We start from the raw sequence: 22600 nt of genomic DNA on the forward strand, positions 1-22600 counted from the left end.
TCCGCTCAACCCTACTTAGCACCTTAAAAGTCTCAATACTTCAGCGAAATAACGGAATTTTTGTAAAATCTTACCTGTAAAATTCCTTTCTCTGAGTCCTCCGACAGTCGCCGCCTCTTCATATTCGTCACTAATGGGGTTATTGACCTTTGCTCCGTAGGAGTAGCTAGGCAACAGAATATATTAATATCAAAGCTTTTAGCATATCCCACCCCCAGGGGGTGGTCCCCTCAGTCAATACCTCCCTGCTTCCTGCACACCAACTCAGTTTCAGTAGAATAGCAGTAGAGTACATAAACAAACCCCAAAAGAGGGGCGGGGGGGGCGACTGTCGGAGGACTCAAAGAAAGGAATTTTACAGGTAAGATTTTACAAAAATTCCGTTTTCTCTTACGTCCTCCGACAGTCGCTGCCTCTTCATATTCGTCACTAATGGGGACGTCCCAAAGCAGTGTAGACATGAGGGGTGGGAAAAAAAGCAGCCGCGCCTAAAGCAACGCAGTACCCACATCAGAGAAAGGAACCTTACCAAAGTAAGAGAACCAACTGGGCAACAGGAAAAACATGCTCAACAGGAGCAACAACCCAGGAAAAAACAAGTAACCTAGGGGTAAAAACACCCCAACAGCCAAGGACCCAAACAAGGGACCCTAAGGCACTGCCGCACCAAGAACTTTGCGGCCAGAAGAAGCATCTGCCGATGCCTGAACATCCACTTTGTAAAATTTTGAGAAGGTGGGAACGGACGACCAAGTCGCCGCCTTACACACCTGGGCCACAGAAGCCTGATGACGATAGGCCCAAGACGTACTCAGAGACCTGGTAGAGTGCGCCTTCACAGGAAAAGGAGGAACCTTCCCCTTCAAAGCATAGGCTTGCACAATGGTCTGTCTGATCCATTTGGCGATGGTAGCAGCCGACGCCGCCATGCCCTTCCGAGGTCCCTCAGGAAGGACAAAGAGAGAATCCGACTTGGGAAAGGATTTTGTCGATGACAGGTAAACCCTGATCGCCCTAACAACATCCAAGGAATGCAAAGCCACCTCCTTCGGATGCTTAGGCTTCGCGCAAAGCGAAGGCAGAACAATATCCTCATTGAGGTGAAATTCCGAGATCCTCTTCGGAAGAAAAGACGGGTTAGGTCGCAAGACCACCTTATCCAAGTGAATCACCAAATACGAAAATTTGCAGGACAAGGCCGCCAGCTCCGACACCCTGCGAGCCGAAGTGATCGCCACTAAGAAGGCAACCTTCTTGGACAGCAAAGACAACGAGATCTCCCTGATATTTTCAAAAGGAGCGTGTTGCAACACGGACAGAACAAGGTTCAAATCCCATGGAGGCAAAGGCTCCCTCCTAGGAGGGACCAAATGTCGCACCCCTTGAACAAAGGTGCTAACCAAAGAGTTAGACGCCACAGGGAGTTGAAAGAGAACGGCCAGCGCAGAAATCTGACCCTTAATCGTGGCCAGCGCCAAACGCTGGTCCACGCCCGTTTGAAGGAAAGCCAACACTCTCGACACCGAGTATGAGCGAGGGGAATACCCCCTGGACTCACACCAGGCAAAGTATGCTTTCCAAGTACGGTAGTAAATCTTCCCCGAAGAGGCTTTCCTAGCCTTGATCAAAGTGGGAATGACCTCGGGGGAAAGACCCCTATCCTTCAGGACCTGGCTTTCAACAGCCAGGCCGTTAAAGCCAGCGACTGTAAAGCAGGATGGAATATCGGCCCTTGAGACAGGAGATCTTCCCGAAGTGGCAGACGCCACGGAGCGTCTACCGCCAGATTCACGAGGTCCGCGTACCAAGACCGGCGAGGCCAGTCTGGTGCCACCAGAATCACCGTTTTCGGTTCCGAGGCCAACCTGCGAAGGAACCTGGACAGCAGCTGAATCGGTGGAAAGACATACATCAGGCGATACTGATGCCAGGGCGTCACTAACGCGTCCGAGGCGTCTGCCCGAGGATCGCGCGTCCTTGCCACGAACCTTTTCACCTTGTTGTTTAGACGAGACGCGAACAGGTCCACATCTGGGGACCCCCACTTCGCGCACAACATCTGGAAGACATCTGGGTGAAGGGACCATTCTCCCTGGTCCAGGGTCTGGCGGCTCAGATAATCCGCCTGCCAGTTTTCCACCCCCGGAATGTGAACAGCAGAGATCGCCGGGACGTGCGTCTCGGCCCAAGACAGAATGTCGGCTACTTCCCGAGCCGCCCGGGCACTCCTGGTGCCCCCTTGGTGGTTGATGTAGGCCACCGCTGTGGCATTGTCCGTCTGCAAGCAAAATCCAAACAGGGTAGACCGCTCCAGGTGAGGCTAGGATCAGGTGCCGGTCGGATCCGCAATCCAGGATAGCTTCAGACAAGAAAGAATGACCGCACTTCTGATGGATTTTCAAGTAGAGGAGTATCTTTATTCCACATCAACCAAATGGCAGGTACAGGTACATACTGTGATTGCAGGACAATAGGTGGACGCGTTTCACGACTGGATATGTCGCTTATTCATCACCAAATTCATTCTGGATGTGCACAGGCCATATATACCCCCCATACATGCAGCTGGCAACAATTAAAGTCATCAGACTAGTTGTTCCTCCCATCGGTCAGCTGTTGGGAATCCATGGCCGGATTGCACAGGCAGAATGACCCCAGCAAATACAAACTTGAACACACTTGTGCAAAAAACATTTTACATTTTCATATGTATATAAATAAATAAGTATTCTAATGATAAAGTGTTGAAGTAAAAAATAATCAAGAATGAAAAGCAATCCAAAATAGACAACATAATCAATATTAGTGATGCATTTTATCATACATCATATCTGATATGTATATATCTAATATAGATAAAAAGAAGAATATGTGTGGAAAGCTTTATAAAGGTGACTTTAAAAATGAAAATAGTGATAATTATCATAAAAAATAAAAAGTAAAAGTGTATAAAGATAATTTTTTTGTTATGTGTAAAGTGTCACAAAAAAATCTTGAGTTCTAAGGATCGCGCGTCCTTGCCACGAACCTTTTCACCTTGTTGTTTAGACGAGACGCGAACAGGTCCACATCTGGGGACCCCCACTTCGCGCACAACATCTGGAAGACATCTGGGTGAAGGGACCATTCTCCCTGGTCCAGGGTCTGGCGGCTCAGATAATCCGCCTGCCAGTTTTCCACCCCCGGAATGTGAACAGCAGAGATCGCCGGGACGTGCGTCTCGGCCCAAGACAGAATGTCGGCTACTTCCCGAGCCGCCCGGGCACTCCTGGTGCCCCCTTGGTGGTTGATGTAGGCCACCGCTGTGGCATTGTCCGTCTGCACCCGAACTGGATGGCCCTGAAGCCTGTCCGTCCAACGCAGAAGACAGAGATTTATCGTTCGCAATTCCAGAATGTTGATCGGAAGGGAGGATTCTTCTGTCCGCCCAAGTTCCCTGGGCGGACAGAACGCCCAGAACACCACCCCAGCCCGAAAGGCTGGCATCCGTGGTGATCACCGTCCACGACCAAGGACGAAAGGACTTGCCCCCCGACACCGCTGGGAACTGGAGCCACCACAAAAGACCCCTTCGGGTGAGATGGCTCAACGACAGTCGCAGATCCAGAGACTGCGGACGCCCGTCCCACTTGGCCAGGACCTCCGCCTGAAGCTCCCGTGTGTGAAACTGGGCGAAGGGAATCGCCTCGAAGGCCGAAACCATCAACCCCAGACACCTCATACACGTCCAGAGGGACAAGCACTGATTGTCCCTGAGGGACCTGACTTCGCACTGAAGTGTCCGAAGCTTGTCTTCCGGCAGGAAGACCTTCGCCTGAACAGAGTCCAGAATCATCCCCAGGTAGGGAAGACGAACCGACGGACACAACGTCGATGTTTGAAAATTTATCGTCCAGCCGAATTCCTGCAGAGTCCGCATCGTGATGGACAGGTCGTTCACCAGGCCCTGACTGGTCGCGGACCGAATCAGGATATCGTCCAGATACCCCAGGACAGAAATGCCCTGGGCCCTCAGTAAGGCCAGCACCTTGGTGAAAACCTGCGGAGCCGAGGCGAGACCAAAGGGTAATGCCACGAATTGGTAATGATCCTCTGCAATGGCGAATCGAAGGTACCTCTGGTGACCCTCGAAAATGGGAATGTGAAGGTATGCATCCTTCAAGTCGATGGAGGCCATGAATTCCCCCGGAACCAGGGCAGCCACCACCGAGCGCAGGGATTCCATGCGAAACTTGCGAACCCGCACAAAGCGGTTCAGAGCTTTCAAGTCCAGAATCGGACGTACCTTGCCCTCCTTTCTGGGCACAGTGAACAGATTGGAATAGAACCCCCGAAATCTGTCCCGATGAGGCACCGGAACCACCACTCCCTGGGCCCGCAGGTCCCGCACCGCTAGGTGCAGATCCTGCAAGCGCTCCGGAGGCAGCTGAAGGTTTGAGGGGAAAAATCTGCCCGCCGGCCGAGAGAGAAACTCGATCTTGTATCCAGATCGAACGATTTCCTGAACCCACCTGTCCCGAACGCGGTCCAGCCAGGGTTGAAGAAAACCGAGCAAACGTCCCCCCACCCCAGAAACGGGTGAGGGCGCCCCTTCAGGCCGCATTGTTATGGGCAGCGGATCCGGACTGGCTGGACTTCTGCTTACCCACCCACGGCTTCTTCTGGGAGCCTTGGCCTTTGAAGGGCTTGCCCTTATAGTGCGACCGAAAGGCACGAAAGGACCCCTGAGAGGGCCTAAACGAAGCATTCTTCTTACCACGAACAAACTTATTCTTGTGAGATTGGGGCAAGAGAGTGCTCTTACCCCCAGAAATACCCTTTATCAGAGTATCCAAAGATTCGCCAAAAAGGCGGGATCCCGCGTAGGGCAAATTTGCCAGAGTCTTGCGAGAAGATTGGTCAACCGACCAACATTTCAGCCATATCAGGCGACGGTTCAACACCGCCACACTAGAAAGGCGCGCAGCCAAAGGGACTAAATCCAAGTCCACATCACACAAATACATGACACCCTGATGAATCTGATCCACCATGGCCAAAGTTGTCGGCGGGGCAGAGTCAGCCACCAGAGTGCGCCTGAGCACCTGCGTCCAATCCGCAATAGCCTGGGCTGCCATAATGGAAGCAAAAATAGGCTTCAGCATAGAGCCAGCAACCGTATAAGAATGACGGGCCAGAGACTCCAATCTCCTGTCCGTCGGGTCCCGGAACACCGGGGTATCCTCAGCAGGGATCGCAGTGGATTTATTCAAAATCGCCACCGCGTGATCCACCTGAGGCAGTACACACCAACGCTCATCAGTAGCCGGTGTAAAGGGATAACGCAGCTTGAACCTACTCGGCACAGCAAAAGGCTTTTTTAAATTGCGCCATTGCTCATCAACCGCGCGCTGAAATTCCGTAGAACAAGGAAAAACCTGCGATGTTTTGCGTTTCCTCTGCGTCCCATAAGAGGACATCAAAGCAGGAGGACATGGTTCATCCTGCAAATGCAGCGTTTGCTTGATAGAAGCAACTAACTCATCCATGAGTGCAAGCTCTTCAGACGAGCCAGGGGGAGAACTATCAACCCCTTCCACCTCAGCCTCCCCGTCAGACCCCACAAGGTCCAGGGATGAGTGAGACCCTGAGAAGGGCACTCCAGCCATAGCAGCCCCATCGCCCTCTGAATCAGAGGAAATTGACACCCTGGGCCGTTTAGTGGATCGATCAGCCACCAGCATCTGCACCTGAGCAGCTAAGTTAGCCACAATAGTGGCCAGATCAGCCCCCTCGGGGGAAGCAGCAGCCCCTTGGCCCCCCACCAGGGTGGGAGGAAACTTGCAATCCTGAGAATCCATGCCCCAGCAAAATAATTAATAAAGGGTACTGCCCCTTTAAGATCGCGGCGAGCGCTGCCCACCGCACCCACAGAACACACTGACCCCCACAGGGACAAGAAACTGGGCAAGGAATACAGGAAAAAAGGAGATATAAAACCTGGAGAGCTCACACAGGCTGCTGCACCGATCGCTGTCCCAGAGGTAAAGGAAGTGATGCAAGACTGACCGCCCCTATGAAGACTCTACAAGGCTACACAAACATGGCCGCTCGGCAGAGGAAAAAACCCTGGGCAAATAGAACATGGCGCTGACATGTGGTGATCGATCGCCGCTCAAAATGGCGGCGTTTGGTGCCAAAAACGCTGTGCAGTACCTCACAGGACCTGCCACCATAAATTTGCCCCAGAAAAATGGTGGATCGCCGCAGCGATCGCCGCACAGCATGCTGAAGATCTGACTGCTTCATATGACACCCAGCAGAGCGGGATAGCCCCCCCCCTCACAGCCCACACACAGGCAGCAAGTGCACACAGGAGCTGACAGGGAGCACAGCAGCCACACAGACATGCAGGGTCACACAGTCCCAGACTGACACCCAACAGACAGGTCCCCACATAGAGTTACACTTACCAGTCCGGATGGCATGGGGAGCCTGCTCCAGCGACCAAACCGCAGTACTGAGGACAGGGAGTGTCGCAAGCATGACGCAGTGGAGTTGCGGTGCGAAACCGCAATGGCGTCCAGTGAGGTAGCCACCTCACCGATAGCATCCCTGCAGCGAACAGGGATGGGTCGTTCAATGTGCCAGGGCAAAACCTAAGCTGAACGCTCGATGGCAGGCTGGGAAGCCCCTGGCCCTGAGCCCTGGGATCCAGGGTGGCCAGACTGAGACCCAGCGCCGCACGATCATCTTCATCAGAAGAACTAACTAACGCTGAAAATAAACAGCTAAGTAAAAGAAAGAGAAAAAACTTCAAATAAAATCAAAAAAGAGAAAAGTGGCTGAGACTAAGAGCCCCAGCACAGGAACAGCCTGCATACTCCTGAGCTAGGCATATGAAACTGAGTTGGTGTGCAGGAAGCAGGGAGGTATTGACTGAGGGGACCACCCCCTGGGGGTGGGATATGCTAAAAGCTTTGATATTAATATATTCTGTTGCCTAGCTACTCCTACGGAGCAAAGGTCAATAACCCCATTAGTGACGAATATGAAGAGGCGGCGACTGTCGGAGGACGTAAGAGAAAATTAGTTTTTCTTTAGATATGGCAAGTTAGGGGCCTTGGTCACCCATTGTACCAAAAAAAAAAAAAAAATATATATATATATATATATATATATATATATATATATATATACTACTTAATTTTATTTTGGGTATTAAGTACTACAAAAAAATTAATTATTTAGTTATTTCTGTAGATTGATTTCATACTATCACTTTGAAGAAAGTTTGTTATCATTTAATATATTACAAGCTCAGATTTGCTTTAAGATGTATTGGACGATCTTATGGTGGTGGCTGAAGAGTATAATAAGCCCTTAATAAAATGTAAAATAGTAGTTTAGAGCTTAAAGTGTTACTAAACCCACAACAGTAAAATCAGTGTGTATGCAGTAAAGTATGCTTTTTATACTCACTATGGAACCTAAGGGGTTAATCCTCCGCATTGTGTAAAAAGGATGCTTGATCCTGTATGCACAGATCCTTCCCTCCCTGCACTGTCCCCCTGGACAAGTCTGGATAAGACAAAGCCTTTGTAGTCAAGCTGCACATGCTCAGTTTGGTGTGTATTACTAGAGAGGGTTTTTTTTTTCTTGGGAGAGTGCATGTGATCAGCACAGGACCAATCAGCACTGTCTAGACATGTCCAGAGGATTAGAAGCCCTGCAGCCTAATAAGACAGCTCAGTGCAAAATCAAAACTCCTACAACCTTCCCAAGGAACTGATACACGTCACAAGGCTGCTATGTACTGTTTATATTTAGTAAAATGATTGCATTTACATGTTATGTGTACTGTGGGAGACCAGATATAGTGAATGTGGGTCCTGGGTTTAGTAGCACTTTAAAGTAGAGATATCAATCTGAATTCTCTTTTTAAGTACCTTCTAATATTATATATACTTGAAAATATTCTTTAATTTTATTGCTCCATTGAGAATTTTCTGATGACTCCCACAATTCTAGGGAGACTGCCTGTCCACCATGTATTTAGATACCTGTGGTACTGTATCCCTATGTGCAATCGTGCCCCCTAGGTAAATTATTCACAGGCATCCCTGGCAAACAAATCAAAATGACAAGGTTGGCTAACCTTTCTTATGAGAATGTTATATACATCATTAAAGTGTATCTATAGTCACTTCTTATTTTTTGTTTTGTTTTGTTTTGGCTAGAGTATGGAATAGTTAGAACCCTGTCAAGTTTTTACTGTTGTCTATGTGACCCTTTGGGTAAAATTCATCCTTCCTATCAGTCTTAATGGTCGTTGTCACTGAAGCAGAATGTGATGGGAAATCTAAAATGTCATAGTTATCACCAAAACAGGAGTGGAAAGGAAATCATTCAATAGAGACACCTGTTTTAGTAATCTGATTTCTCTGAACTTAGCAGATATTTATTCTCAATCCTTGTTGCGTCTGCATGTAGGCAGATTTATTTATTTTTTACTAGTAAGATACCGGTAGATGGAGCAGTGCTATGGAGTGCTGGTGAGTGGACAGACAGGGTAGACTGGGATATTCTTGCCATAAGGGTATTAGTGTTGTGGAAAGAAATTTCTGAAGGTAATAGAGAAATGGAGAAGCTGCAGAGCCGACATTAGTCTTGGGTGCGTTGGCTGTTGCAAGGTGTGTCAGTTGCCTCTGAGGTGGAGGTCTCTTCAAGTGTCCCAGCCTCTCGAGCCTTAGCAAATTAGCCCCTCCATGTCACTAGTGAGGAAAGAGCCTCTAAAGTTCTATGTTTAGATGTGGGATGTTTAGAAATAACTGAAATGTTATGGGAAATGTTGGAATTGGTGAAAACCCTTTCACTGTACACTACAGATGGGCAGTCTGGTACTGCGTAGTACCAATTAGTGGAGACAGGTGGTACAGGCGATGTTATTGCAATGTTGCTTACTTGTGTGGAAAGTGGTCTCATTGTTCTCAGTGAGAGTGGACAACAGGGGGCAATGTGAAACCTTGGGAAGGTCCCATAGGGAGTAACCACTGGCCTGTATATGGTCCCTCTACAGACATTGACCTAGCAAACAATGGGATAAGAGTTCCAGGTGATGCGGATGATGATAATGATGCATGTAATTCATGGGGGAATATTGCTACTGAGGATAACCTGTACAATGGAGTGTCAATCCTAGATAGTTTGGTTGCCAAGAGTAACCACACAGGTGCCATTGCGGTAGGCCTCCTACAGTCTTGGGAGAGTAGGTCTGGGGGAGGTAAAAAAAAATGTAGGATCCAGAGGCCAGAAGGTAGAAGGTATAGTAAATTGATTAATGGGAGCCCAAAGTTCAGGAAGAAGTGCTTGTGAAAGCACACCCGGAAAAAGATGTGAGTGGAGTGCCCCTTTAGAAAGAAAGTTGGACAGGTTAGGACTCCTGTTGCTGAAAGTCGGCACAGAGGTGCCAAGGTGAAGTGCTTGGGAAACATACCCAGAAAAAGAGTTGGGCCTACGCAGCTAATGGCTGGCACAGAGGTGTTCCATCCATAGTGACAGGTTTATATGTTCCTTCCTCCGGTTCAAAACAACGTGGGGGGGGGATATGTAGCAGAGTCACCTCGTGCTACTCTGTAAAATGGTGGTTTATGCCAGATTTCAGGAGAAGCAGGCACACTAATGGCTCAGGTGTGTGTTAGCTTCATTTTAGAGCCAGAGATAGTTTTCATGGCCCCACCCCCCTGAGGGAGGTCAGTGTGTGTGATGAGAGCTGTGTGAAATGCTCCTGGGCATCTAAGTCCAGGAGGGACAAGAGAGAAAGTCCACGTGGAACAGAAGCAGCAAGGAAGCCTAAGAGAGAGTCCAGGAGGGCTAAAGAGCTTTGAGGAAAGGCGCAGAGCTAATATACAGTGTGTGCGCATAAACTGGGATGTGTTTGATGGTCAGGAAGACCAAAAGATGTTTGATGGTCAGGAAGAGGTACTCGGAGCAATAGAGCTGGCACAAGAGAGCCAGGAGGCTAAATGTTATGTCTTTGCAGTGATGGAGCAGTAAAGCTGGCACAAGAAAGCCAGGAGGCTGAATGTTAAGGCTTTGCAGTGATGGTGAGAACCTCCTGTGTGGGAAAACTTATCTGTATGAACTTTGACTACAATGGAGAGACTACAATGTATACCCATGACCATGTTAGCATATACAGATCAGATACAGTGCATCTGGAAAGTATTCACAGCACTTCCACATTTTGTTATTTTACAGCCTTAATTCAAAATGGATTAAATTCATTATTTTCCTCAAAATTCTACAAACGATACCCCATGATGTTAATGTGAAAGAAGTTTGTTTGAAATCCTTGCATATTTATTAAAAAGAAAAAAATTACAGCCTTTGCTCAATATTTTGTTAAAGCACCTTTGGCACCAATTACAACCTCGTCTTTTTGAGTATGATTCTACAAGCTTGGCACACCTATTTTTGGGCAGTTTCTCACATTCTTCTTTGTGGGACCTCTCAAGCTCCATCAGTTTGGATGGGGATCGTTGGTGCACAGCCATTTTCAAATCTTTCCAGAGATGTTTAATCTTGTTCAAGTCTGGGCTGTGGCTGGGCCACTCAAGGACATTGACAGAGATGTCCCCTAGCCACTCCTTTGTAATCTTGGCTATGTGCTTCGGGTCATTGTCCTGTTGGAAGATGAACCTTTGTTCCGGTCTGAGGTCCAGAGCACTCTGGAGCAGGTTTTCATAAAGGATGTCTCTTTACATTGTTGCATTCATTTTTCCCTCGATCCTGACTAGTCTCCCAGTTCCTGTTGCTGAAAAACATCCCCACAGCATGATTCTGCCACCACCATGCTTCACTCTAGGGATGGTATTGGCCAAGTGATGAGCGGTGCCTGGTTTCCTCCAGACATGACACTTGCCAGTTAGGCCAAAGAGTTCAATCTTTGTTTCATCAGACCAGAGTACTTTGTTCCTCATGGTCTGAGAGTCCTACAGATGCCTTTAGGCAAACTCCAGGCGGGCTGTCATGTGCCTTTTTTTTTTTAGAGTGGCTTCTGTTTGGCCACTCTACCATACAGGTCTGTTTGGTGGAGTGCTGCAGAGATGGTTGTTCTTCTGGAAGGTATTCCCTGTCTCCACAGACAAACGCTGGAGCTCTGTCGGAGTGACCATTGGGTTGTTGGACACCTCCCTGACTAAGGCCCTTCTCCCCCGAACGCTCAGTTTGGCTGGGTGTCCTGGTTGTTCCAAACTTCTTCCATTTACGAATGATTGGGACCTTTAATGCTGCAGAAATGTTTCTGTACCCTTACCCAGACCTGTGCCTCGATAGACAGGTGTGTGCCTTTCCAGATCATGTCCAATCAACTGAATTTACCACAGGTGGACTCCAATCAAGCTGTAGAAACATCTCAAGAATGATCAGTGGAAACAGGATGCACTTGAGCTCAATTTTGAGTGTCATTTGCTGTGGATACCTTTGTACATGTGATTTTTTTTTTTTGTCATTTTTTTATTTTTAACACATCTGCAAAGATTTCAAACAAACTTCTTTGTTGTTGTCATTATGGGGTATTGTTTTCAGCATTTTGAGGAAAATAATGGAGTTAATACATTTTGGAAAAGGGCTGTAACATAACAAAATGTGGAAAAAGTGAAGCGATGTGAATACTTCCCGGATGCACTGTACAAAACAGTGTTAGCGTACACACTGGCCATAGCCATTTTTCACAGTCATAGAAAAACTTCAACAATCAAAAAAACAACTTTCTTTCAAAAAGCAATTTTCTAGACATTTATACTACCAGTTAAAACTTTTTTAGAAAACATTTTTCCAGTTTTTCATTTAAATTTTATGCAGTTTAACCACCTCAGCTCCAGAAGGTTTTACCCCCTTCATGACCAGGCCATTTTGAGCTATTCAGAACTGTGCTTCTTTAACTGGCTATTGCGTTGTCATGCAACAATGTATACAAATGAAATGTATTTTTATTTTTTTTTACACAAATAGCACTTTCTTTTGGTGGTATTTGATCGCCACTGAGGTTTTTTTTATGTTTTGCTATAAAAACTATTTTTTTAAAAAAAATTATATTTTCTACTTTCTGGTATAAAAAAAATATCCAATAACATCAAATTTCTTCATAAATTTAAGCTAAAATGTATTCTGCTACATGTCTTTGGTAAAAAAAAAAAATCCCAATAAGTGTATATTAATTGCTTTGAGTTAAAGTTATAGCAACTTTACAAACTGGTATATAGATTTGAAAATTGATCACTACTGACATACTGACAAATTATTTGGAAAATGTAGAAATTCATTTTTTTCACATTTTTTTTAACATACTACCAGTGCAGTACAGCATCATCAAAGGACTGTCCGAGATCAGGGATACTGACTGGTGACACTATGTTAAAAACAACAATAATAATAATAATATATTTTTTTTTATTCAATTTTTTAAGCATTTTTTAACATTTTATTTTATTTTTTTAAATTGTTTTACTATTTTTTTTTTTTTTACATAATCTCATCAAAGTAGTTGAGTGTGATCAGTGTTTTTTTTTCACTTTGATTGCTGTTACAATGATCATCATTGTAACAGCAATGTTTTCAACTGTCATGAATGGGTTATGCCCCGTATACACGTTCCGATAATCGTACAATAAAACTCGCTTTCCACCTGATCGCACGATAATCTGATCGTTAGTACACAGCTTTCGACAGCCGATCACGACAGTTGGTCCGAAGGGACAAACAGGAAAACTTCTGTCGTACGATAGCCCCGCGAACGACAATCGTTTCATCAGTACACTATGCGTCCGCTAAAAATCGATCGACAAAGACCGCGCATGATCAGAAACTAATCAGATCACTAAAATAGCACGGAAAAAGCCTGGCTGCCATTGTTTTTGTTTCGTACCATACGTAGCTAAGCAACCAGGAAGCTTTTACTGAATCGTACGACAAAAATCATACGGTTTGTACGCATTGTTGAATTCGATGTTAGTATCATGCAACAAAATGCGAACGATAAGTCGTCCAATTATCTGACGTGTGTACGGGGCATTACATTCACGACAGCTGTGATTACTAGTGATCTGTGATTGGCTACAGCTAATCACATGGTACAGAGTGCTGTGATTGGCCCAGGTACTATGTGATAGCTGTGGGGTCAATCTGCAGGAAACACAGCTGTTATGAATGAAATGTATTCATAACAGCTTTGTTGACATTGTGACCATGTGATTGCCTAATAGCCGGTTCACACTGGGGCGACTTGTCAGGTGACCTGGTCGCCAGACAAGTCGTCGCGGGTCGCCTGCCATAGATTAGCACAGGGCCCGTTCTAATAGGAGCGACACAAGTCGCTCCGACTTAGAAAAAGGGTCCTGAGCTACTTTGGGGCGACCTGGAGCGGCCTGCATTGACTTCAATGATATGAAGTCTGTGCATGCCGCTCCGAGGTCGCGGTGCGAGCTGCGCACCGCGACTTCACAGGTCGCCCCGGCAAGTCGGGTCGCGCCTATGTGAACCGGCTCTTAATATCAGGATCCATAATCTGCTGTGTCCAATGGGCACAGTGGTCAGGGCATGCTGTGCACCCCTAACCCGAGACAGGCTGGATGACGTACAAGTACATTATCCAGCCAGCCAGTGGCGGCCGCCTGCAGTAAATGTACTGTGAGTGGTCGCCAAATAGTTTTCTTTAACAAAATGTAATCTGAATTTCCAAAGTAGCCACCTTTTGCAAATATAACAGCCAGACATACTCATGGCAATCTTTCAACAATAGAAACGGAAACTATGTATGAAAATTCGTCCCAACACTGTTGCCACAAATGTGTTGCACTTGTAGGTTGCTTTGCTTTTACTTTTTTGTCCAGTTTATTCCAAAAGCTCAGTAGGGTTTAAAACTGGAGACTGTGCTGGCCATTCCATGATTTGAAGCCAATCCCCCCTGTGCTCAAGCTCCGAGGCCTGAGGTCAGTCCCCCAGATTAGGGGGTTACCCTCAAGGGCCCACCGACAGTCTCCTAGCACTCCAGCTCCAACCTCCACCCGAACTCTCCTTCCCAGCTGGCCTGACCCTGAGTATTTCAGGGGGCCTGTCCCCTGCCAACCCATCTTTTGGGGATTGGTCAGGTCCTCATGAATACTCCAGGCAGCTCCTCCTAACCTCCCTCCCATTTTTCTGGAAGTTTCCAGTAAGTTCCAGAAGTAGGGGGAGGTACCAGAGATGTTGCCTGATGAGTCATACATGCCCTCCCTGGATCACTCATCCGACCCAGATTAAAACACAGGCTTGGCTGCCAGCTAAGCCAAAACACTTTACCTACACTAACAAAAACCTAAAACTACCTACTCTAGCACGCTAGAAGGTGCTACATATGGATTTGTGATACATACTCGTAAGTCCCAATATAGGGAATCTCTTCATACTAATTTTGGGCTGAAATATTTTTCAGATTTGGTGACATTGATATGTGTATGCTTATTCTATATTATTATATTTCACTTGAAGACAAAGCTGCATTTTGTTTTGGTATGGGATCAGGGAGGGACCAGGGGCAGGGCCAGGAGTGTGATCGAGGGCAAGGTCGAAGGGGGCCCCATTAGGTAGACTGTATGGGGTCCCATGATTTCTGATAGAGGCTCTGGTTACGATATTACTACATTGGGCCTCAAATGCACTCTCTCCAAATGTAAGCTATTCTGACCCCCTGAGTACACCTGTGTAGTAGTATGTTCTTGGCGGTGTCCTTGGATGCAGAGTTCTGTTAGAAAGAATGTCCTCTTTTTTGTCATGGTGGCAATTCACCAGACACAAATGATTGAAATGATGACACCAATAGGAAATGATTGAAATTACTGATAAAATTTTCTGGTACTCAATCAGTGACACTTAAAGCGGAGTTCCGGGCACAAAATCGATATTTTTTTTTTGTGCCCGTCCGCTTGTTCCCCTTCACCTGAAAAGGAATTGGATAGTTAGGTTTTTTTTTTTTTTATTTACTCACCTTGTAATTGAAGATCGAATATACTCACCTAGTCTTCACTTCCTCCCTCTGTGCCGCGGCTCCGCCGTCACTTCCGGGCTTTCACTGATTCCTGGGAGCTGAACGTCATCGCTCCCAGGAATCAATGCGACAGCACCGGCCCCGCTCGTCACTTCCGGGCGACGCCGCATTCCCTTGCTAAACAGCTTCTGGGCATGCCCAGAAGCTGTGGAGGAATGCGGCGCCGCACCAGAAGTGACGAGAGGGGCTGGTGCAGTCGCATTCTGGGAGAAGAAGACGCGGAAGAAGACGCCGAAGAGGACCGCGCCGGCTTCAGCTGCCCACAAGAGAGATGGAAACGCTGTGGATGAAATTTTATAAGTGAGTATTTCTTCTAAAAGGTAAGTGCGAACCGGGACAGATCAGAGGCTAGCCATTGTGGAATGTACTAGCCCTGACTGTCCCGGGGGTATGTTTGTTGAAAAATGATTTCTGTGCCCGGAACTCCGCTTTAAGCCTCATGCACACTGGACGTTATAAAAAACGCCAGTAGCTTTGTAGTGAGTTTTGCAGCGCTTTTAGCTTTTTTGCATTGGCAATTTTCAGTGTTTTTTTGGCGTTAGCAATTTTAGCTAAAAATCACCTCTGCTATTTTAGTAACTCCGACTTTTCCACAATGCAATGCTTGACAGAATTGTATCGCATGTGTGTTCACACCTATGCGATAAGATTTAGGTGCAGGGAAAAAAGGGTCCTACAACATTTGGTGCAAATGTGGACCCTTTTTTCCCTCATCAAAATCGCATTGCATGGGTGTGAACATCCATGCGATGCGATTCTGTCAAGCTCACTGCATTTGGCAATCTGTTTCTGGGTGTTGCTCATGGAACATTAAGCCCCCCGTTCACATCAGGCAAATTTGACATGTGATTTGACATGTCAAATCGCATGCCAAATCAGAGCCTTTTGCCGGTAACGTTACTGTCTGAATTGGTGCAACCCTGACTTTGGGGCACCACACCGATTCCCAAAAGTAGTTTCTGCACTACTTTTGGTGACTTCAAGGCAATTTCAATAGGCATCTGTGCATGAACCTGTACAGATATCTGTCAAATCGTCCCTGAAGTCGCACTGACATGCGAGTTTGAAATTGTGCGCATTCAGCCGAATGATTTCAAATTTGCCCTCAGTGTGAACCGATGCCGCCATAAGGCTCCGATTTGACATGCGATTTGACGTGACAAATCGCATTCCAAATCGGCACAATGTCAACAGGGCTTCATGTTCCATGAACGGGACCCCGAAACAGATTGCAAAACGCAGTGCGCTTGGCAGAAATGCATCGAATGGGTGTTCACACCCATGCTATGCGATTAGGTGTGGAGAAAAAAATGTTCATAACACATTTTGGTGCAAATGTGATGCAATTTGAGCCATACAAAATATATGGCTAAACACTGCAGCGCACAGACATCACATGTGACGTGCACAGGAATGTAATGCATTTTGGTGCAAATCACATGCAGTGTTCAGCATGCATCAGTGTGAACCCAGGCTATGTTCCATGAACGACACAGAATGAAACAGAACCCATGCTTAAAAAAAGCAATGTAAATAAAAGGTCAAAAAACACCAGCATTTATCTGCGTTTATCGACGTTAGAGCATTTTTACAGCTGAAAAACGCCCCTTAAAACCCACTAGTTTTCGTTTTTGTTCCAGCCAGAAAACCTCCCCTGACAAAAACTGCTGATAACAGCCTACGTGTGTATGGACACATAGGATAACATTAAAAAAAAAGGGGGGGGGGTATACCTGCGCTTAGGGTATTACACTTTACATAGGGAATAACACACACCTGGCCATGGAACAGCTGAGCAGCTAATTGTCCCATTACTTTTGGTCCCTTAAAAAGTGGGAGGCACATATACAAACTGTTGTAATTCCTACACCTTTCACCTGATTTGGATGTAAATACCCTCAAATTAAAGCTGAAAGTCTGCAGTTAAACTACATCTTGTTTGCTTCATTTCAAATCCGTTGTGGTGGTGTATAGAGGCAAAAAGATTAGACTTGTGTCGATGTCCCAATATTTATGGACCTGACTTATGTGATTTTGGGCAGAGGTTTTCAGGGATGCGCAGGTGCCGCTGGAACACCGCTCTCGCTCTGATTGGACACAGCAGAAGCCAATCAGAGGGTCCAACAGCCGCGGTGGCCACCAGGACCCACCGATCGTTAAGCTAAGCTGAAACACATATAATATGACAGCTTAAATGCCCAACGAAAACCAAATAAAGGTATAAGCTATCCCAAGCGCTTCAAATGAGGACCACTCACCAATAAATAAATTGGCTATGCAGCTACTTAACTAAAACATATGGAGAAAGATATATAATAGATAGATACTCAGCAATATCCCTATATATATATATAGTAGCGCAAACTTGTCAAGAAGCAAGTGCCAAAAAAATACTGTGCCCACTGCACAAAAGTCCGAAATGCAATAGATGTCACATAGGCAGCAGGAAAAAGTTCAGAAATGACTCAAACAGTCCATAATCCTTCACTCTATCTCCTGGGATGATAATGTACGAAGACGTGTTTCTCAAAAGGATCACCACCACCACCACCGTGCTCCAAGGGGGGCCTTCAATTGGGCCTTAATTGGGCCCTGAGTAAGAGGGATGATTTACCACATAACCAGAAGTTGTTTATCCGGAATGCCCTGGACTTTTGTCTAGGGCATAACTATTTCTGGTATAATCAGTCCTTCTACAGCCAGAAGAAAGGTGTGGCAATGGGAGCGAAATTCGCTCCCAGTCTCGCCAACCTTTTTATGGCAGAGTGGGAGGACAAACATGTATTTTGTAGGGAGAGACCAGAACTCCTTTTCTATCGTCGATTCATAGACGATATTATTTTTGTATGGAACGACACAGAGTCCTCATTATTGAACTTCATGAGCTATTTGAATACTAATACAAATAACATCAAACTCGAGTTCAATTGGAGTTTAACGGATATCCACTTCTTGGACGTAAATATAAAGAAGGGTTCGGGCAGACTAACTACGTCTGTCTTCTTCAAGTCTACAGATAGAAACAGTTACCTGTCTATTCAAAGTGGACATCACCCGAACTGGCTGCGTAATATACCGCGTGGCCAGTTCATGCGAGTACGACGGAACTGTACATTTGAAGAAGACTATATTGCCCAAACCAATGTTCTTAAGGAGAGGTTTATCCAAAAGGGATATGACGAACAATGTCTTGAGAAAGAGATTGAAAATATTCTGGATATCCCTCGAGCTGCATGCTTGCAGAACGTGACGAGACCCACAAATGGATCTGACGATAAACAATGGAGTTTTTTGTCTGATTACTGTGAGGACCACAAAAAAGTAGAAGCCATCTTCAAAACCCATTGGAACATCTTGCAGATGGATGCAGTATTGGGACCTGTGTTGCCCGATGTTCCATCCTTCATTTACCGTAGGGCCCCGAGCTTTGGGGACAGGGTGGTGAAGAAGATCCTTAATCCCCCGGATACTTCCTTCTTTCCGGGTAGACGAGGGTTTCACAAATGTGGGAGATGCAAGTCATGTTCGTATACCCCCCAAAATCAGAGGAGACGTGAGTCCTTTTATGTTGCAGCAATTGACAAGAGTTTCGACATTAGGCATTTCATCACATGTGATACCACGCATGTGGTGTATGCTTTAATGTGTCCCTGCAAAATCATTTATATAGGACGAACTAAACGCACTTTGACAATTAGAGTTGGGGAGCACATCAGCAATATTATTAAGGGCAAAACAGAGCACAGTGTCCCAGCCCATTTCCGTTCACATCACCAACGGGACCCCAGTTGTTTACAATTCTGGGGTGTCGAGCGGGTGACACCCCCGTGGAGGGGTGCCAATTGGGTTAGGGAATTATCAAAGTGCGAAACAAAATGGATATTCCAGACCCAATCTTTGAGCCCTGTAGGATTAAATATAGAGTTGGATTTAAATTGTTTTATTAGTGATCATTGATTTTAGTTTCCAACTCTATATTATATTATTTTATACTTGATCTTTTTTGTTATTTGATCTTTCATCTTTGGATGATGTGCGTTGGGAGGACCGTGATCCCCCAAAGTGTCCGCACACACAAATGTCCCTAGGCTTGTGACTCATGCTGTCTAGCGTTGGTTATGGGCTTAGGGTTATTTTAAATATTTTAATGATTTTACTTATTTATATATTTAGTTTTGCCTATTAGTTTCCAATAGATTCGTGTTCTTTTTTCTGGTGTGACATGTTTTTGTTTATTATTATGATATTTTTGGTATATGGATTAAACTTCCATACAAATTTTCCTTACATTGGTACACTTCCATTGGTAGATGGCGCTGTTGTGCATAGTGTACTGAGTACACATAAATAACTTCTTGGTCTTCCTGGTGGGTGGAGCCCATACATCCGGCCGGGACTCTATGTTATTATTCTTTCGGGTCATGGAGACCTTACATCCGGCCGGGAATCCGTGCTATTATTGTTCCGGGTCATATGTTAATTAAGGAGGAAGTTTTAGCTGATTGGGCGTAAAGCTGAATCACTATGATTGGTCAGAACACGATCGTCACTACCAATGGAAAGTGATGTAATTTACAGCGTTTTAAGTATGTATATACACTAGCGATTTTGTATGGATACTATCGGTCAATTGGTGGTTGAGTGGTTGGTGTCTTTTTGCTTTCAGCATAAGGGTGCAATTAACTTCCTGTGTGCTATACTTCCGGGTCGTAGGACGGCCCATTGTAGTGAATAGTGGCGAGATGGAGGGTTACTGTGCTGTCTTAGCCTGCTATTGGCCAGAATTCTACAGGCATCCACCAATAACCGATGGTGTGAACCTCGGCACCACCCTACTTCCGGGTTATAGGGTAATGTACCATAGAGATTAGTGAATTGAGAGGAAGTGATCCTGTAAATCTAGTCTGTGATTGGTCGACACACCTGAGCAACCACCAATGGCCGATGATGTCAACCCTGGCCCCGCCCTGTGGGTTGATGGGCATGGGTATTTAAGGTTACCGCCAAGCCGCCGTGGTCACGCTCCCGGGGAAGAAGTGGAAATCACGAAACGCGTCGGGGCGTGACCAGGCGGTGTAACCAGGCTGTGTAAGAGGAGTTCGGATTACCCAGAAGGCGCGGCGTCCACGGCGTGGAGCCTGGACATCATCTCCCGAAGGGCATCCCTCCCCTATTCGTGACTGTTTTTTTGCGTTTGATGACATACAAGACATGTGAGTGTGTTACCTTATGTTTTATTTTTATTTAATAAAACCCTTTTAAACGGTATCACGCTATTGGGATTATGTTCTCTCCTCCCCATATGCTGCTGAGCTTTTTTTGACTGCGCTGGTGCGATTCCTGTTGTGGATACTCTGGACCAGTGACCATCATTATAAGCCTGAATGCTCAAACACGAAAGTGGGTTGGGCCACAGCATCTGGTGAGTGGGCAATTCTCCTCCCCCCTTGGAGCACGGTGGTGGTGGTGGTGGTGATCCTTTTGAGAAACACGTCTTCGTACATTATCATCCCAGGAGATAGAGTGAAGGATTATGGACTGTTTGAGTCATTTCTGAACTTTTTCCTGCTGCCTATGTGACATCTATTGCATTTCGGACTTTTGTGCAGTGGGCACAGTATTTTTTTGGCACTTGCTTCTTGACAAGTTTGCGCTACTATATATATATAGGGATATTGCTGAGTATCTATCTATTATATATCTTTCTCCATAAGCTGAAACACAGATCTCTTTTTTCCTCTAGCAAATCCATTCCCCCTACAGTAAGAAGCACTCTCTAGGAGCACACTTAACCCCTTGACCCAGGGCCGCTGATAGGGGGGACCACCAGCCCTCTTGTAGGAGGCCGAGCACACAGGGGGGCCCACACAGAGAGGGGGCTTAGTGATGGACAACAATTACAGAAATCTTCCTCCAGCACCTGAATCTGATCTGTCCCTCTCCCTGCTATCAGCTTTTATCCGTTGAGAAAGAGACAGTCGTCCCTCACTAATCCCCCTCCCTTGTGTGGGCCTCAGGAGTTTATTTGTAAATTGTAACTTTGTTTCTCTCTCTCTGTCTCTCTGATCACTGAGCTCCAACTGCCCAGCCTGTATATTTTTTCTCATCTCATCTTCTTTTTTATTTAACATAGTTTATTTTTAGATTTAGCAGGAATTATGCAAGTTATGTTATATTTGTGTCTGCTAATAGTGATTTTGTTGTAATTTTAGCTAAATATATCTTTAATATTTTCTTGAGGGAGCCCTGTCAGGTAGTCTGTACGGGCCCCGTGATTTCTAACAGAAGCCCTGCCTTGATCACCTAGTGTTAACCTCTTCCCTGCCAGTGTGATTTATACAGTAACAGTGCCTATTTTTAGCACTGATCCCTGTATTGGTGTCGCTAGTTCCCAAAAAGTGTCACTTAGTGCCAGATTTGTCCACCGCAATGTCACACTCCCGCTAAAAATCGATGATTGCCGTCATCACTAGTAAAAACAATATAAAAAAAACAAAAAGTCCATAAATGTATCCCATAATTCACAGGTGTCAAACACAAGGCCCGCGGGCCGAATCCGGCCCTCCAGGCCATTTTATGTGGCCCTCGCACCTCTCCTGTAGCTACAGGAGAGCTCCAGTCCTCCTCCAGACCTTAAACTTTCTGCTTTCCAGCAATGCCTCTAGCTTCTTCCCAGCAGTACCACAAGCTAAGGGAGGTGCACTGTGATGTAAGGCAGGGTGGGAGACTCAACTTTTGATGGTGGAGAGGCTCTTGACGTCTTATGTAAGGGTAGGGGATGCTCTTGACATCTAGTCTTACAGATACAACCGGCCCTTTTGAGGGCAATCATAATACTGATGCGGCCCGCGATTAAATTGAGTTTGACACCCCCGCCATAGTTTGTAAACGCTATACCTTTTGAGCAAACCAATCAATATATGCTTATTAGGATTTTTATTTTTACCAAAAATATGTAGCAAAATCCATATTGGCCTAAATTGATGAAAAATTTAGATTTTTAATTTTTTTTTTTATTGGGAATGTTTTATAGGCTATGCAAAAAGTAAAAAATATTTTTTTTTCTTCTCAAAATTGTGGTTCTTTTTTTCTTTATAGCGCAAAAAATAAAAACTGCAGAGGTAATCAAATACCACCAAAAGAAAGCTCTATATGTGGAAAAAATAGACATCAATTTTATTTGAGTACAGCTTCGCACGACCGTGCTAGTTAAAGCAACACAGTGCTCTATCGCAAAAAATGGGCTTGTCATTGAGGGGGGTAAAACCCCTGGAAAAAAAAAAAACTCCGGAGCTGAAGTGGCTAAGATCATAAGTTAAGATCAGATTTTAGCTATCGATTGACATTCATTTCCTGTGTGTGGTGGCATGCTGATCACATTGGTTGTCGACTATAAACCGGGTTATTCCTATTGGAAGAGATCGATTGGAAAATAAATCAATTGTTTATTCAAGCATACATGGCCACCATTACAGAGACAAAAGACAATGGCAATGTTCCTTACTAAGCTGATCTACAATCTGTCTGTACGGTAAA

General features: G+C 45.6%; 1 protein-coding gene across 1 annotated transcript in view; it reads right to left on the minus strand.

Annotated features, from left to right (window-relative positions):
- Window positions 1–22600, minus strand: part of EPSTI1 (epithelial stromal interaction 1) — a gene marked incomplete at its 3' end in the record, with an annotated part of 197043 nt that overhangs the window by 173809 nt on the left and 634 nt on the right. The window lies entirely within an intron of this gene.

Source organism: Pelophylax lessonae (assembly GCF_965119305.1).
Source record: "Pelophylax lessonae genome assembly, chromosome: 2".
In the NCBI taxonomy this organism is placed as follows: domain Eukaryota; kingdom Metazoa; phylum Chordata; class Amphibia; order Anura; family Ranidae; genus Pelophylax; species Pelophylax lessonae.